The sequence below is a fragment of the Emys orbicularis genome, chromosome 2 (assembly GCF_028017835.1).
Source record: "Emys orbicularis isolate rEmyOrb1 chromosome 2, rEmyOrb1.hap1, whole genome shotgun sequence".
Lineage (NCBI taxonomy): Eukaryota > Metazoa > Chordata > Testudines > Emydidae > Emys > Emys orbicularis.
This window is the reverse complement of record NC_088684.1, coordinates 238,125,741-238,144,589: the sequence shown is the minus strand read 5'-3', so window position 1 is coordinate 238,144,589 and position 18,849 is coordinate 238,125,741. Positions and strand designations below refer to the sequence as shown.

The window sequence follows — 18,849 nt, the reverse complement described above, 5'->3', positions numbered from 1 at the left end:
TAACTTTGTTACCAAACCCCCCCCCCACAAAACAAAACAACAACATCACAAATATTTTGACATTATTTTTACAAGACAGAATTAATCACCAGTTGCTCTATCATGGCTAATTTAAACTGTGATTTCCTCATGTCAGTGACCTCTCTACACAGATTTTCTTCTCCAGTCTTCAGAGAGAGAAAGACTCTTTAGGGACACAAAGGCTACTGAACCCTCCAGGCTTAGCATCTCCAGAGAAACTTCATCATCTGGTGAGAAAGAGTCCACCTCCCTCAAACCCCATGGAAATACCCAGCACGCAAACCAGTATTTGGGTTGTGTAGAGAATGGGAGGATTTAAGTTGAAATGATTTGGCAGGCATGATGAGGAGTTTTTTAATGAGTCAATGTGATGGGAAGGAGTTATTAGTCATATCTATTACACCTGTGCCATAATTAATTAATAGAGAGACAAGGTGGGTGAGGTAATATATTTTATTGGACCAACTTCTGTTGGTGAAAGAGACAAGCTTATGAGCTACACAGGGTTATTTTTCAATACTGCAAACAATAATTAGCTAATTGCTTCTCAGCCAGAAGAAAAGAACTAAGAGGCAGTAAGTGCTGCTTAATGGACACCTGGCCCTCATAAAAGAGGGAGAAAGTTCACTGTGAAGGGAAGAACCACAGAGAAAAGAGGGACTCCTGTAATGGGGTTGGGTGTGTAGGAAAACCACAAATCTCAGAAAGTCTCCTCTGGTATTGGAGGAAGGCGACTAAAGACAGAGTCCAGAAAAGGGTAGATTTGTTGAGAAACTTTGGATGCTGGTCTGAGTTTGTGTTGCCCTGAAAGGGGTTGGACTTAGATGCTTCTCAGTTGGAGGGCTGAATTGTGTACAGACAGAAGACCTGCAGGTGGCTCTAGAGGCTAAGATTCCTGAAACATCACACCCTGACACAAGCGGGAGGGATAGCTCAGTGGTTTAAGCATTGGCCTGGCCTGCTAAACCCAGGGTTGTGAATTCAATCCTTGAGGGAGTCATTTAGGAATCTGGGGCAAAAATATGTCTGGGGATTGGTCCTGCTTTGAGCAGGGGGTTGAACTGGATGACCTCCTGAGGTCCCTTCCTACCCTGATGTTCTAATGGTGTGCCATAAATTTGTTTCTGACAGTCTTGGATCCAGATTATTACAGCTGTGGAATAGACAATAATCTAATGAGATGCAGGGAATTCAGGAACCCCCAAAAAATCTCTGGGATCTTACAAACAACATCCTGTGATGCAAATATTGGATGCACTGGTGGGGTCAAAATCTGCCTTATGTCATACCTATCAGCCTTACTGGGAGCATGTTTGGCATAAATAAAAAGAAAAAGGTTGGAACAAAAGTATTAAAGCATTTTCATTCCAGGAATAAAATGTGGATGACTCATTAGAAAAGAATGAGAGAACAAGGAGGATGGGACTAGTAGCAAGAAATTAATGGTAGTAGCATTTTCTATTTCTGCAAGCCCCCTGCCCTGTAACCAGGGCCAGAGGAAAATGTGTGTTTTGAAATGAGCTGGTCAGAGCAATTCAGTCAGAAATTAAAGTAGCTATCGATCTTTTGTTAGAAATACAAGCTCCCTCTATTGAAGGATATGCTGTTTCTCCACACAGTAAACTGAGTTTCCCATCAGAATACTGAGACAGCTGTGACAGAGGGTATTGCTGATGTCGGAGAAAAGCTTTGTTTGGTGGCCTTGCCAAATGCTCTGTGCTAAATATGGTTCTCAGTTTCATACATGCAACCCTATTGACCTCAGTGGGTGCAAGTAGAAATCTGCCCAGTGAAGGATACCGTGGCTCATTTATAATTGAGGTATTGGAGTGTGCCCATACTATGATAAGTGACTCTAACATTGACATTGTGAGGGTTATTGTTTTTCAGTAATATCAAATCACCAATTTACAATTAAGGTGTTTTTTCTAGCTACCAGCTTCACAAATTAAAACTGAGATCAAGGGTCCAACTGTATTATTTTTGGCACCATCTGAAATATGGGACTCAGTTAACAATTCTGTAGGTTGTGCATAAGCCTGAAGACCGTCCAACTCACATCCCAATGTTGTATTGGGTAGCTCTGTTGCAGTAAGAGTAGCTAGATCTACAGGGGCCAGATCTGTAGAGTAAAAATGGGGCCCTTTATACAGTCACTTTTCTGAGCACAACCGTGCTGTAGTGTTTGCAAGAAATGTGTAAGCAAGTTGGCATTACATACACAACAGTGACCTCTAATGGTTCAAGAAGGAACCCTGCACTTGTTTTTTCTGTTTAAAATGTCTAGAGTAATTGTTAGGTGTATTATCAATAACATGAATGTGTTTAGCAGTCTGTCTTTAACTAGCAGTCTGTCAAATAATAGTATTTAACAACTTAAAGTAGAATACAACCCTGGGAACTAATCCCTGCAGACCAGCAAGATCCAGACATAGGTGCAAGCTGTCTGAAAACTTCTATAGGAAGGAGCTGAACTTATGGTCTTAAAGATGCAGGCTATATTTTCACTATAGATTCACTGATTCCAAGGTCAGAGGGAACCACTGTGATCATTTGTGACATCCTGTATAAAACAGTCTATAGACCTCCCGAAAATTATTTCGGTTGAGCTAGAGTCTATCTTTTTAGGTGAAACTAATATATCACAAGCAGTTTATATTCTTGCAATTCATCTGTTTTGGAGAAAGTTGGCTAGAATCTCCCTTTCCCTTCCCCCATGTTTGTTGGTTGGTTTAAACACTTAATGAAATCAGCTAATCCAAGAAGAGGAGTAAGGACAAACCATTAAATCCTTTTTTCCCTATCTCTTTGGGAATCTCTGGTATTCCAAGGCCATATAGAGTGAGAAGGCTAATGTGACAGGGTAGCCCATTCTCTTAAGACTGATAGGACCTGGGGTCAGTCCACCTCTGTTCTAAGATTTTTGGAGGTCTTATGGATGCAAGGACTTAGGAAACAGGAGCTATTGGTGAAGGGATGCAGTTCCAGGAATAAGTTTTATTTTAAGGATAAACTCAGGCTCTGCTCCTGGCCTGGTCCCAGCGCTCTGCAGCCGTTATCAAAAATTACACTACAATTAGCTTTAAAACTTGAAAGCTTCCATGCTGATGATGGGTTCTGCTCAATAATGATCCAATACAGTGCGGACCGACACATGTTCATTTTCATCATCTGAGTCAGATGCCACCAGCAGAAGGTTGATTTTCTTTTTTGATGGTTCAGGTTCTATAGTTTCCACATCAGAGTGTTGCTCTTTTAAGATTTCTGAAGGCACGGTCCACACCTCATCCCTCAGATTTTGGAAGGCACTTCAGATTCTTAAACATTTGGGTCGAGTGCTGGAGCTATTTTTAGAAATCTCACATTGGTACCTTCTTTGTGTTTTGTCAAATCTGCAGTGAAAGTGTTCTTAAAATCAACAACATGTGTTGGGTCATCATCTGAGACTGCTATAACATGAAATATAGGCAGAATATGGGTAAAACAGAGCAGGGGACATACAATTCCTCCCCAAGGAGTTCAGTCATAAATTTAATTAACACATTTTTTAACGTGTCGCCAGCATGGAAGCATGTCCTCTGGATCGGTGGCTGAAGCATGAAAGGACATATGAATGTTTAGAATATCTGGCACGTAAATACCTTGCAATGCTGGCTACAAAAGTGCCATGAAAATGCCTGTTCTCACTTTCAGGTGACATTGTAAACAAGAAGTAGGCAGCATTATCTCCTGCAAATGTAAACAGACTTGTTTGTCTGAGCGATTGGCTGAACAAGAAGTAGGACTGAGTGGACTTGGAGGCTCTAAAGTTTTACATTGTTTTGTTTTTGAATGAATTTATATTTTGTACATAATTCTATTTTTATAAGGTCAACTTTCATGACAAAGAGATTGCACTACAGTACTTGTATAAGGTGAATTGAAAAATACCATGTATTTTGTTTTTTTACAGTGCAAATATTTGTCATCAAGAATATAAAGTGAGCACTGTACACTTTGTATTCTCTGTTGCAATTGAAATGAATACATTTGAAAATGTAGAAAACATCCAAAAATATTTAAGTAAATAGTATTCTATTGTTTAACAGCACGATTAATGATGATTAATTTTTTAATCGCTTGACAGCCCTAATAAAAATGAGAGAGAAATAGTTTAGAGTAATATGTATATTATCTCTATCTTCAGCTGAAAAAATTGCTTCTCCCCTCCCCCAGAGACATTAATTAATCAGTGATGGCATTGGAGAAAAATTCACTCAGCTATTTCAAAACATGTCAATGTTCACAGTAGGCATAGTGATTGGCTTTGTGAAGGGATGGATATTTACACTTGTGATCCTATCCACAAGCCCCGTCGTAGTACTATCAGCAGCATTTTGTTCTAAGGTAGGCAAGATTTTAAAGATTAATATGTAACAAAAGGCAATTTCATGGAAACTGTTTTTGCTATATACTTGCCAAAATTACAGTTACCGAAAAGCTCAGATTTCCACTAGTGAAATCCTGTGTCTTATTCTTATGTGTGAATAAATGTACAGTTTGATCTCTAAATTACCAAATTACATTGTAAGTGTTAACTTTCCTTTAGTAGGAGTTTAACAGCTGTTCACAATTGCTAAGAGCATGGTTCATGAAAAGGAAATAAACTAAAAGAAAAATGCCTGATTTAAAAAAAAATAGTTTCTTTGCACAGATAGACAGGTAGATAGATATATTTAGGCCAATTCAAATTGTTTTATCTTTAAAAATGGAGAAACTTTCTAATATTAATTAATATTAGACAATCTCTTCATTTTAACAAGTAAATTATCCAGATAAACATTGTGTTGTCTTTATTAATAACAAAAAAGCTGCCACTAGGCTCATCAGAAGATGATAGGAAAGAGAACTATTCTCCTAGCAAATCTAGTAGGTTTTATTCATATGTTACAGTGATAAATGAAAACTCTGATACAATAAGCAGCTAACACATGTTCAGTGCCATTTGTTTACTCTAAATACATGTCATACTTTGGATGGCTTTGAATCACATACAATATGGGTAACAATGTCAGATTTCAATGATTAACACGACTAGAGAAGTTTAGACAAGAGATACAAACACAGGATAGCTATTGATCACATGTACAGAGCACATCATGTATGACATGTAAATTCTGATAATGCTACAGCCGGTTTAATGTGCTTAAACCCAGTTAAATTTCAGAGTAAAAAAAAAGAAGAGTCTCAAATCCATCCAATCGGGTCCTTATTGAAGGCAGTGCTGGAATCCAGATGCATAAAGACATAACAAAATGGCTTGAGATGATGGAATTGTTAGCAGTAGCACAGAAATAAATAAAGATGGGTCTTAAGACCACATGATTTACTATTGAGTCAACCACTCAGGCTTGATCCTGCATTAGGATATGAACCCATATCCTCTTTGAAGGGTGTAACCTATGGCAGGATAGATCCCTAAAACAAGCTCAGGAAATCAATAGGTCTGACTCTCAATAGTTAATGTCTTTTTTAATTTATGACTTTGTCTGCAGCCACAATGACTAACCTATGTTTGTCTTTTTAACAGATGTACAAGTAAACTAGGAGAAGCAAAAAACCTTGGTATAAAAAAGGCTATTGCTTCTAAGCTGTCTCTTGGTTTTTTGCACCTAATTATAAATGGATGTTACGGACTTGGGTTTTGGTATGGAACTACCTTAATTCTTGATGAGAATACTGGCTATTCAGTTGGGACTGTCCTGGCTGTAAGTGTCGTATTTTAACCTCAGTGTCTTTCTACAAACTAACTTCATTGTGAAGGTGATGTTGAGTATATGACATGTTGGCTATAGGCAGGGACAAGAGATATCATATGTCTGGAGAATCCACAACCGCTCAGGCACTGGGTTCTTTCTATAACTTCCTGCAGAGTTGGTTGTGTTCTGTAAAATATAAGTTAAAATTAAGTTCCTTGCCCTTTTGGTTGTGAAGTTGTGTTTGGATACCAGGGTAATGCGCACTAATACAAGAATTTAGATAGGCAGAAGAGAATCTTCACTACGTAACTGGTTTGCTGTTGTCTTTTTAATGTAACAACAAAGCAGATGTAAATTTTTCATTCTTCTCAGTGAAGTGTTCACTCTGAGATCAAATAAAGATGACTTAAATCCACCTGGTTTTGCACTTCACAGTCATAGCTGTTTCAGCTAACATGCTTATCTAATAGAGTGAGGCAAATAGTGATTTCTTTCATGATATTAATTTGAATTTATATAAAAATTTGTCTCCGCCATATTTGCGTCTCTTCTGTGTTTGTTTTCCATGAACATTCATGCAGTTTGTTTTACCGGCACAAATGTGCATAGAAGATGAATGTTAAATTTACTTTCCAAAAGCATTCACAGCAGACACAAGGATTATAATAACTGCAGTCAGGGAACAGAAACAATACCATGCGACTATATGACCAATCACAACTGAATAGCAGTAAATGAAGTTAATTGAAAACGTAATCAGATAATTTAAAATAACAAATTAGAGAAAATCATAATCTGCTCATGGATTTTCCACAACCAGAAGAGGAGGTGAAATTTGCCTAATAGATTCTTCCTCACAAATTACTGTTAGGTAGGGTGGCTGTTTGTACTCCTCACATCTTGTGTTTCTATTCATTTGAAGGATATTCTATAGAATAAAGTTAAAAGTTTGACTATGTGGAGTCTTTAATTGTTTGGAAAATTGGAACTCTATTTACTGCTTGCCTTAAAACTCAGAGTTATAGTGAGGTTTATGGTGTAGTCAGCTAAAGATATGTTGGACTTTCACAGTGTGGTTTGCAGGTTTTCTGAGTTTTCTGTAAAACTTTATCTAGCAGTGGTAAAGGCCATTCACTTTAATGGGTCAATAAATATTTTTGAACGGCCTTTTTGTATTTTTTAACAATATTTGGTGTTAAAATATACTACAACAGAGGCAAGTAGAATAGAAAACAAAAATAATCATTTTCTTTCTTTCTTATGTAGAAATTCCATAGAATTTTGGCAAAAATCCTTCTCAGTTTCTATTGGTCCAGACTATAAGGTATTGTGCTGGCATTCCAAGGTTTAAACTTTATTCTTTTGATACTTAGGAATGTCTTGTGAATGACACAGCAGTGCTGGGGCTGATCCTGCGGTCTTTTCTGAGGCATAGCTCCAATGGTCATAAATGGGAGTGTTGCCTAAATCAAGACTATAGGACCAGCCTTTAATTTTGGATTTGTTTTCAGTGTGGGTTTCAACTTCTTCCTCCTCTAGGTTTTCTTCTGCGTAACTTTTAGTAGTTATTGCCTGGGCACAGCAGCACCACACTTTGAAACTTTCTCTATTGCTAGAGGAGCTGCCTTTAAAGTTTTCAAGATAATTGATCAGGTATGGATCCTTCTACCCTGTCCTCATAATTGGGCTATTATTTTGTATGAGAGCACTAATGATGCCAATAGAAAAATAAAGTAGTAATAAGCAAAAAGCCATGGTAATTTCCATTGAAAAATAAAGGAGGAAAAAATTAGTGTTTGCCAAAAGGAAAAAGACCAAACTGGCTTAGAAAGAAACATTATGTTCAGGCTCTTAAAAGGAAATTACAAAGAACAGAATGCAGTTACCAAAGCAAAGTAACTATGGCAGCTAGCCTTAGATTGCAAACTACCCAATGCTAAAATGGGTGTGGTGTGGAAGATGTTTTAAATTGTAGAATAAAAATATGAAATATTCAGGCTATAATGATATCTCCCTCCCTCAACTGTGCATTTGTAAATTATTTGCTTAAATTTTAATTTTTGTCCACTCCCCAGAAACCCACTATAGATAGTTTTTCTTCAGATGGACACAATCCGATCACATAAAGGGAACACTTGAATTTAATAATGTACAGTTCAGTTACCCTTCAAGACCAGATGTCCAGGTAGGAGAAACACCTATTCTGTGCTGTGTTGTAGTCACTGTGACTACAACTTGAAATATGGCATGTTACTTGTGTATTATGCTAAAAGAGTTGTGTGCTTTAGAGGACAGGATGGAAGCACGGCAGATTGGAGTCAGGCGGTTGATTTGAGTTCCATGCGTACAGAGGAAACATAAAAGAAGGCATGGAGAAGAGTGATGGAGAAGAATGTAAAAAGGGGTTGTCAGCCAATGGAATGTTTGAGCTGAGTGAGGCAAGAAAGGTGTGGCCTCTAAAAAGGACAAGAGAAGAGAGATTGGAAGAAGCAAAGTTATGCAGGGTCCTGAAGGTGAGCCCAAGGGCTTCACTGTGATGCAGGAGGCATGCAGGAGCCAATGGAAGGACTTCAAGAGGGACTGACTGTGGTCAGAATCATGACAGTAGATGACTTTTTGCTGCAGAACACTGGACAAATTAGAGTATGTGAGGTGTCAGGAAGGGCAGGTTCCAGTGGTTGAGGTATGAGACAAGATCAGAGCCAGAATTTGCAATGAGAATGAGTGGGTTTTGAAAATGTAGCAGGGATAAATCTGGCAGAATTTAGTGACAGTAGGGTGACCAGATGTCCCAATTTTATAGGGACAGTCCCAATTTGGGGGGCTTTTTCTTATATAGGCACCTATTACCCCCCACCCCCTGTCCCGATTTTTCACACTTGCCCTCTGGTCACCCTAAGTGACAGAATCTCATTAATTTGAGATTGTTCTACATTTTATTTTTTAACTACCACAAGGTTTTGAAAGGTCTCACTCTGAAAATTGACTGTGGACAAACGGTGGCATTGGTTGGCAGCGGTGGATGTGGTAAGAGCACAATGGTCCAGCTGCTTCACAGGTTTTATGATCCACAGGAAGAAGTGGTGAGTACAGCCATTCTAGAGCATAGTACTGTTTACATAGGTATTAAAATAGTAATATACAAAGAATTATAGCTATACAAGTCCTCAAGGAGAAAGGAGACAAGTGGAGCACAAAGTTGGGGATATTGTACCCAACTATAATACACAAGATTTTGGGCCAATCAGCCCCTGTTCCTCCCATCTGATGCAGGGAGATTTAACAAAAGTCTAACTCTTACAAAGTGAGCCTTACAGCCTTCAGAGAGTGGATCACTTGGAAGTTATATAAATCACTGGCAAGCTTTTTAAATACTGTAGGGTGTTTTCTGTTCTGAGCAGCCTCACCTTTTACATTAGGAATTTGTTGCAGATGCTGGGCTTGGATTTAGAACACCCAAACACACACTTTGCTGGTGTCCTGCATATTGGGTAGCCTACTTGCTTAACAGTGTTGTTTATAGGGTTTCCTGTGGAGGGTAGATATTGTCTTGAATTGAAATAAATATAATGTTTAACTATTAAATATTATTTAGGAGGGATCATCTAAATGCAGATCTGTCCTTTGCTGGCAGATCTTTGCCAATGAGTCTGGCCCCAGATCTCAGTTTGAATCACCTGCTACCTGCTATTCAGATCTAGCTCCAGTAGATTTAGCTGGAGCGCTACTAGTAGATCAGATCTACACTCCTCTGAGGGACCTGGAGGCTCATGGTATTTAAGACAGTATGTGATGAGAGGAGAGAGAGGCTATTGTTTTTTAAGCTTAACTACTTTAGAGGTGTTCATGTGCCACAGTGATAGGGGCCATATATGTATCTAAATCGATTGAGGTAACATGACCACGTAGGAAGATGAGGCCACTGATTATCCATACTTAAGTTACTCCATCCTTGCGGCTCACTCCAGAACCTGAACTTCTTGTCCTGGCGCTGTGACTTGGCAAGCGAGTTTTGGAGAAGTGGGCCAGGGTCCTGATAGGACAGTCTCTGGGCTTGGCCTTCTCGCAACTCTGTCCTCCAGGCCACTACATAATGGTGATCCCCTTCATGTGTGAAATGGGAAAAAACAGCACTGTAATAAAATACAGCCAAGCACACCCCACCCCGGCTCCGGTGTCACACAGTCCTGTGAGAGTGCACGTAGAAGACCGGTGTTCATCTCAACGATTGCCTTATATCTGACCTGTCCTATTTGCTATCCAGACAAAGAATTTTCATGGGCATTTCTGAGCACAGCTAAAGTGTAAAGTGCCAAACCTTATGTTACCTCCTCCACCATATGGATTACCTGCATAGGACTGATCTCCCATTTAAGATACATGATGGTTGTTCTTTTTCCCTTCTATCCTCCCTGCACCATGCTTCATGCAGGCCTTAGGGCGTGTGTCAGTAAACCATAATACCATATGATTGATAAGCAGAGATGGCCTCTGCTGGTTTCAAGTTTTCCTCTCCTGCAAAAATGAAAAGTATCTCCAGCCAACACTATGTAAGGGATGGTAGGATTCAGATTGAGAGCCCCTTCCTCTTTCCTTTACTTTGGCCTTACTCCAGATGTGGTGCCGGCAGAGGCAAATCTCCACTTGGTGTATGGAAACATCTGGCCAAGGACTATTTCTTCACTGAAACAAAAATAAATCCTCACTTTCCTCACGAATCCTAAATCTGCCCTAACAAACTGAATGGGAAGATTTTGTCCTAAACGTTTGTAGGTTTAGAAAGATTCAAGAACAGGACTGTCTTTTTGATCTGTGTTTGTACAGCGCCTAGCACAATGGGGTCATGGTCCATGACTAGGGCTTCTAGGTGCTACGGTAATACAAAATAAGAAGAAAAATAATAATATACAACCTCAGGCTCTCATAGTCTTTTTTTTTTCTTTAGATCACAGTGGATGGACATGACATAAAGTCCCTTAATCTGAGACATTACAGAGAATTCATTGGTGTGGTCAGTCAGGAACCTGTTCTGTTTGGGACAACAATTAGAAACAATATAAGATATGGTCGAGAGGATGTAACTGATGAAGAAATTGAGAATGCAGCAAAAGAAGCAAATGCTTATGATTTCATCATGGAGTTTCCTGATGTAAGTATGGTACTTAAAATAACCTGCATTCTTAGAAATAAAGTGAGATATTGCGATATGACCATAAAAGAAACCATTTTGTGTGTGTGTGACAGAAGGAATTTACATCAATTGCAATGTTTCTCTAAATTCTCTGAAACAGACATCTAAGGAAATGGAAATAAATCCGGGCTGGGTCGGGGGAGAGATAACTGTGAATCCAAAAGCTGGAAGCATGGATGACTCTGATATAAATGCATCTTAAAAGTAAGAACTATGGTTGTCTTTCCTTCAATCTCAGCCCCAAGTTGAGGGACAGCTGCCCTGCTGCAAAATCACAGAATATGGGTAACCAAAACTCAGCAACAGCTGATAAATGTAAGCAGGGAAACATTGATTTTTACAGCCACCTTGTGGCCAAGAGTGGAAATTGCAGTGTCATTCAAAATTTGTATTTTTAGGCATATAAGGTGGTGATCAGGGTAGTGCTTATGGCACAAAGGCCCCAGTTCAATAAGGCACTTGAGCATGTGCATGACTTCAGGCACATGAGTATCCTCACTGTCAATAGAACTACTTACGTGCTTCATAGGGTGACCCGATGTCCCAATTTTATAGGGACAGTCCTGATTTTGGGGGCTTTTTTTTATATAGGCGCCTATTACCCTCCACCCCCATCCCGATTTTTTACACTTGCTGTCTGGTCATCCTAGTGCTTCAAGTTATGCAGGTGCTTCAGTACCTGGCTGAATCAGGGCAGCAGACCTGACATGTATTTTTTTGAGGGATGCTGCGGCTGAGTGGATAAGATTTGGGTCTTTCACATCAGAAACCTGTGTTCCAGTACCAGATCGAGCAGAAACTCCCTCTATTGCCCTGGGATGCCCCTCTGGTCCTGAGTACCCCATCTGAAAAAATTCCATGACCACCTGCTTGTGGGAACGTTTTTGCTACTGAAAGTGACTTTGTGTAGATTTCATTCCAAATGGGATTTGTGTCCTGCACTCTGGGGATCAGACAATATATAACCTTAGCTTTCATTTCACTAGGGTGCTCCCATAATACAGAATTATCTTGCTCTCACTGTGGGCCTGATCCAAAGTCCATTGAAATCAAGGTTGGGGGGTGGCGTATCTCTCCACAGACTTCAATGGACTGTGGATCAAGCTCTATTTAGTGGTTAATTGTTTAGACTGCAAAACTGATGGTGTCTCTGCTATTTTCTCAGAAATTCAATACCCTTGTAGGAGAAAGAGGAGCCCAGATGAGTGGTGGCCAGAAGCAGAGAATAGCCATAGCTCGAGCTTTGGTGCGCAACCCTAAAATTCTCTTGTTAGATGAGGCCACATCCGCCCTGGATACAGAAAGTGAGTCAGTAGTGCAAGCTGCACTGGAAAAGGTAAATGCTGGGTTATTGACACAACCTCTAGTTCCATCTTCTTGAATCAAATATATTTTCTTTCAAAGCAAGGAATAGATGAACAAGATTATTATTGTACTGCAAAGACAGGGATGATTTACTCAATTACTGCCAAATGCTGCCCATTGCTCAGCAGTAACAATGCTGTAACCCCACTGGGAACAACAGTAACCACGTGGTAACTCTCACCGTGGCCCAATCCTGCAGCGAGGCTCTGTATGGGTGAGCCCTCAGTGCAAGACTGGGGTCTAAATCACGTAGATATAATGAATGTATTGTTATGTGGTTATGGGGCCGAAAAGTTGCCCTGATGCACATGCAAACCCATTGGCTACCATCAGATTGTAAATAGGGTGCAAATCAGTGAGGGCAACATTTGCCCTTTGGCAAATAATTTGTCACCGTTAGAGCTTTTAGAATCAACATCTTGTCCTTTTCTTGAAAATCAATTTTAAATACACAAACATCTGAATTGGTACAATAGATATTTCTGTACTTTCAGATCATCAGACCAATGCTAACAAAAATGCAAATGGGGTATTAAGAAGTGCTACAGTAATGTTAATCTTTTGAGTGTGTAAATATTGATTCCTTCTAGTTCATGCTTTTCATAGAGATGTGCACTGCCGAAGAAGTGTGCATTGATTATTATTCCACTGCATGTCACTCGTGGCTACTCCCTCCAGAAAACAGATCCTGAGCACTGATGAACGATTTGTCTACATGGCACTGGCAAAGTGCACCAAAGGGGTGTGATTTGTGAAGCGTGGTACAGTGCTGTGCTCTCACTGCCCTTTAAAAGGTACCTAGCTCATGTTAATATCGTCCTGTTTCAAATGGGACTACATGAATGTGAACCAGGTACCTTTTAGGGTATATCTACACGGCAATTAACCACCTGTGAGTGGGCCTGTGTCCGCAGACTTTTGCTTGTGGGGCTGTCAAGGCTGTATCCCCACTTTGAACTTTAGGGTACAAGTGTGGGGGCCTGCATGAGGACTTCTACGCTTAACTACCAGCTTAGTTCTGGTACGCTGCCACCATTCCCTACCCTGGGAAGCTTTTAGAAATTTCTCACCAATTCCCTGGTGAATACAGATCCAAACTCCTTGGATCTTAAACAAGGAGAAATTGACCCTTCCCCCCTCCTTCCTTTCACCAACTCCTGGTGAATACAGATCCAAACCCCCTTGGATCTTAAAACCAGGAGAATTTGACCCTTCCCCCCCTCCTTCCTTTCACCAACTCCTGGTGAATACAGATCCAAACCCCCTTGGACCTTAAAACAAGGAGAAATCAATCAGGTTCTTAAAAAGAAGGCTTTTAATTAAAGAAAAAGGTAAAAATCATCTCTGTAAAATCAGTATGGAAAATAACTTTACAGGGTAATCAAACTTAAAGAGCTCAGAGGACCCCCCTCTTTCTTAGGTACAAAGTACAGCAAACAAAGATAAACACTCTAGTAAAAGGTACATTTACAAGTTGAGAAAACAATGTAAAACTAAGACGCCTTGCCTGGCTTTTTACTTACAAGTTTGAAATATGAGAGACTTGTTTAGAAAGATGGGGAGAACCTGGATTGATGTCTGGTCCCTCTCAGTCCCAAGAGCAAACAACAACCTTAAACAAAGAGCACACCAAAGCCTTAACCCCCCCCCAAGATTTGAAAGTGTCTTGTCCCCTTATTGGTCCTTGGGGTCAGGTGTCAGCCAGGTTACCCGAGCTTCTTAACCCTTTACAGGTAAAAGGATTTTGGAGTCTCTGGCCAGGAGGGATTTTATAGTACTGTACACAGGAGAGCTGTTACCCTTCCCTTTATAGTTATGACAGGGGCTCATGATGTAAAACTGAGGGTAGACTTCTGGGCTTGGGCTGGATCCTGAACTCTGGGACCCTCCCCTCTCATGGGGTCCCAGAGCCTGGGTTCCAACCTGAATGTCTACCCTGCAATTTTATAGACCCACAGACTGAGCCCCATGAGTCTGAGTCAGCTGACCTAGGCTAGCCTCAGGTGAGATATTGCAGAGTAGATGTGTCCTGGGTGTCTTTATGCCACTCTGGCAGCAAAGAAGACACTTACAGAAGCCTCAGGAAGACAGTTGAGAGCTCCCACAGTTCAGGAAAACTCCTGGGAGGTGTGAGGGTAGCATAGCCAACTTCATGCTACCTGGGCCCCTATATAGAGGCATGTTAGTGTTGGATCATATTAAAGAAGGTCTGTACTAAAATCACAAGTAAGTTTTTGATTCCTCATGGTTTAAATTACAGGGCATTGCTAATTAAGAGGTCTCTTGCTTTCTGTTTCTCCCCCTCTCTGTGTGAAACTCTCAAGCTGCTAATTGTGTTAGTACATCCTAAGACAGAGTCTGTTCTCAAAACGATACTTTGTAACAACAACTGCTCACAGAGAGGGAGACTCAAAGCGGTACTTTGTAACAACAGAAACAGCACACAGAGACTCCCACCCTTTGTAGTTTTTATCTCGCTTTGTTATGAATGTTATATGGCGGGAAGCTCAAGTAACTTTGTAACACCCCGAGAGTTGTTAAAGTCGGGAGGGACAGCAAAATAACAATTGTGACTAAAATAGAGATAGAGAATGGATGTGGATGGATGCTTGGTGTAGATAATAAATGAATGAGCAGGGAAGTGCCAGCCTAAGAGTTCAATATCCATCGGCAGAAGAATGCGCAGAGTGGAGACAACTGGATGGCCCCCAGAGGGCAAACCGGAATCTACCCAACCATCCCAAGGATGAGAGAACTGAAGAACAAAATAAACACCTGATAGTCGTCATGGAGCCATCATGACAACAGCATGATGAAGCAATTCCCATAGACTAACATAGGAATAAATTCCTATAAAAACGGATTCTAAGGGCTGAGGACTCTGAGACTGGTTATGCGACCACCCTCTAGGAGCATCGGATGCGCATCTGACAAAGACTCGGCTCCACCCTTGTGTACAGGCTACCTGGCCAGTACTCTGTCACGAGCAGCCTCTAGGCTGGTAACTATAACAACTCTGCAGAACTTGTATGAATGATTGTATGAATGGATATATAGATAAGTAAGGAATAGTAGCAATATAGAATTTTATATTCGGATCTTGTTATTGTATTTACAATAAATGCAGCATTTTGCCTTATCTCCCTTACAAGATCCTGTTGGTCATCGTCTTCTTCTTTTTATTATTATTATTATTATTATGATATAACACTGGGGCAGGGCTAGAGCACATGTTGCTCCATCTGCTCCTCTGTAAGGATTCAGTCCCTATGAGACTGTTCCACACGGCATAACCTTAAGCAGCTCAGAGATTAGCTCCCATTGATTTTATTTGCTAAACATCCTGACAATCCATCAGTTTTTCCACAACTGACAACTAAAACTTTTCGTATCCTGGTTCTGTCTCTGCTGAGCTACAGGACACCTGCTTGCCGGCATCCACACTAAACAAAATCAGAAAGCTTGTTTTGCTTCCCCTGATTTTCTTGACTCTCTCTCTCTTTAATTATTCTATTCAAAATTTAAAAAGTAACTACAGTCTCAATATGACCAATTAGAGTAAATTACGCTAAATCTCCAAGCCACAGGGGACACAAATTACAATGTGGTTGTTTGTTTACAGGCCAGCAAAGGTCGAACCACTCTTGTAATAGCTCATCGGCTTTCCACCATTCGGACTGCAAATGTAATAGTGGCCATAGCTGATGGTGCTGTGGCTGAAGTAGGAACACATTCAGAGCTGATGGAGAAAAGGGGGTTATATTATTCACTTGCAGCAGCACAGGTACCTTACAAAGATACTAAAGTTTTGCTGTGAAAGTCCTTGTTTGTGACATATCAACTTCATTTATTTAAAAGATAGAGCAATAAGCAGGTCACGCATACACTAGTACATGCGTTAAGTTCTTTACTCTGCCAAGAAGTGAGAGGCACAATGGTAACAAAAGCCAAATCACCACCTCCTGCGAAAAACCAAGATTGTTCTGTTTGTACATGTCATTGGGGTTTGCTCCTCCCCCCATGCCTCCCCAAATCCACAGATACCCGAGGATGTGCTGAAATCAGGCCCCCTTCCCCACCCTCCAGCTTCCTTGTAGCACAGTTCCTTTGGCAACTGCTGTGTGTGGAATCCCAACTAAAGGGATGGATGGAAGCTTTCACAGCACAAAGGGGGTTCCAAAGAAAAGGTAACAGTCTAGTCTGTAATTCTATTGCCTAATTTTGATGTTGGATCCACACTACACACAGAATCTGTCAGAATACAGATGCCCCCTAACTTTGCTAGACAACCGGGTGCTTGTACAATTACAGTTGTAGTGCAGTATATACACACAGGTATATACACCATTTTCAGCATTTTCCCCCACTGTTGCTCTAGCACCCAGTGCAACTTCAATGGTAGAAATGGTGCTAGTGTACTGTAGGCAGAGCACAGGCACTTTTACTACCATGTTCTCTAACCAGGGTTAGAATAGAGGCTGATCTACCTGGTTCTGTCACCGTTGCTAGCCCAACTGTGAGAGACGTGCTAGTAGTTTTGTTTAATGGAGACAAGGCCTGGACTGGCACTAAGGCTGTGACAGTGGAACAATTTTAAAGCAGTGTTTTTCATACCATTTATGTTACCATGGTTTTAAAACCACTCCTGTTAACAACACAGTTTAAGAATGGCCAATAGATAAAACTAGGCTGTTTTTAAGCCATATTTTAGAAAACTCTTGAATATACTTTGAAAATTGTTTGTTTTTAAAACACAGTTTCAAGTTGAGTTTGGCCTGCTCTGACCCTGGAAACAGTGTTTTAAACCATATTAGTAGGAAACTTTCTTTGCTCTTATACGCTATACTTTAGAACTGTTGTACTGTCATGGATTCTTTCATCTGTGCAATTCAGAATCAACCCACTTTGATACTCTGGGGCTGTGGGTGTTATACTAATAAAATAATACCAACAGGATCTTATAAGAGGGATAAGGCAAAATGCCACGTTTATTGTAAATACAGAGAAAGAGAGAGAAATCAGGATATGCAGTTCAATATTATTTCACTACTATTCCTTATTCATTTACACATTTATACAAGTTCTGCAGAGTTGTTATAGTTACCAGCCTAGAGGTTGCTCGTGGCAGAGTACTGGCCAGGTAGCCTGCACACGAGGGTGGAGCCGAGTCCTTGTCAGATGCGCATCCGATGCTCCTGGAGGGTGGTTGCAGAACCAGACTTAAAGTCCCTGAGTTTTTGGTTCTGTTCTTATAGGATCTTGTCCTTCTACAAGTCTATGGGAATCGCTTCATCATGCTGATGTTTGTTTGAAGTGATAATTAATCAGCAGATGGCACATCCCTGATGGCTGAGTGTTATTTTGTTCTTCGAGTCTTCAGCCCTCCATTGGGGAGGGGGGGTACTTGGGTGGATTCTGGCTGGCCCTGTGGCGTCATCTGGTTATCTCCGTGCTACGCATTCTTTGGCCATGGGAGATCACAGTTATAACTTTTAGGCTGGCACCTTTGATTTGCTAATTATTTATTTGCATTACACGCATTCATTTACATTCATTTTTTATTTTTAAGTCACATCTTGCACTTATGTTTTATTACCTCCTCTTCCTGACATCCTTATTTTACAATTCTATTTTCCAGATATGACAGACTTCCATCAATTTATTTAACTTCTTTGATACAGTAGTAGAAAACAAGCAGGAGAATAAATGAAGGGGGTAAAGGATTTTTGCAAGACCAATTCCAGAGCACAGTTGTTTTTACAACAACTCTTATCACCTCCTCAAACAGACTCTTTGTCTGTGGATGTGCTAGTACTATTAGCAAGTTGTCCTTGTAACTTTTCACATAGAGATACAGGGAGGATAGTTTTAATTAGCTTGTCCTTGGTGCTCGCGCTTCTATATTCCTTTCTGTTGGCTTGATTTGGTTTGGAGCCTAAAAGGGGATCTATCTATACCTATGAAATTACAAAACCATATATAAAACTATCAATATCTCAACATGGAAAGATAAACTAGAAGGAAATTCAGAAGAAATTGTTTCAAAATACTAGGAACGAAATCCTCCCCCTATCAAAGTTGATAAGAATTTTGCCACTGACTTCAATGGGGCCAGGATTTTGGCCTAAAATGGGAGAACACACATGTATTCTCATGAGTTTTGCAAACCATTTAAAAAACAGAATTAAAACAATATGTCAAAGTATTTTTTAATGTATTGTTTGCTTACAACCTTTTGGGCCCACTTCTGGAAGTCAATGGAAGCTCACAGGAATAACTGCACAGGATTAGGCTCTTTGGAAGAAAGTGAGCATGGCTTCCTTAATGCTTGGCACAAAATGTTAGCTTTTTGTGTAAATATGTAGAGAACACAGAAGATGCCTGTAGCTGGATTTCAGGACGTGAGGAGTGAGAATCCAAGAACTAGGAGAAATACTCCTGTTTCTGCCAAATAAGGGTATGAGTAACAAATTCAGTCAGAGGACTAAATCCAAAATAGCAGTCAGGGTCTCACAGAACCTACATGACACTGCA

The 18,849-nt window shown here is 40.3% G+C and overlaps 1 pseudogene; it reads left to right on the top strand.

The window, feature by feature from the left end:
* The window catches only part of LOC135873818 (ATP-binding cassette sub-family B member 5-like), a 34,765-nt pseudogene extending 17,138 nt beyond the window's left edge, over positions 1 to 17,627 (top strand).
* The last annotated feature ends 1,222 nt before the right edge of the window (positions 17,628 to 18,849 follow it).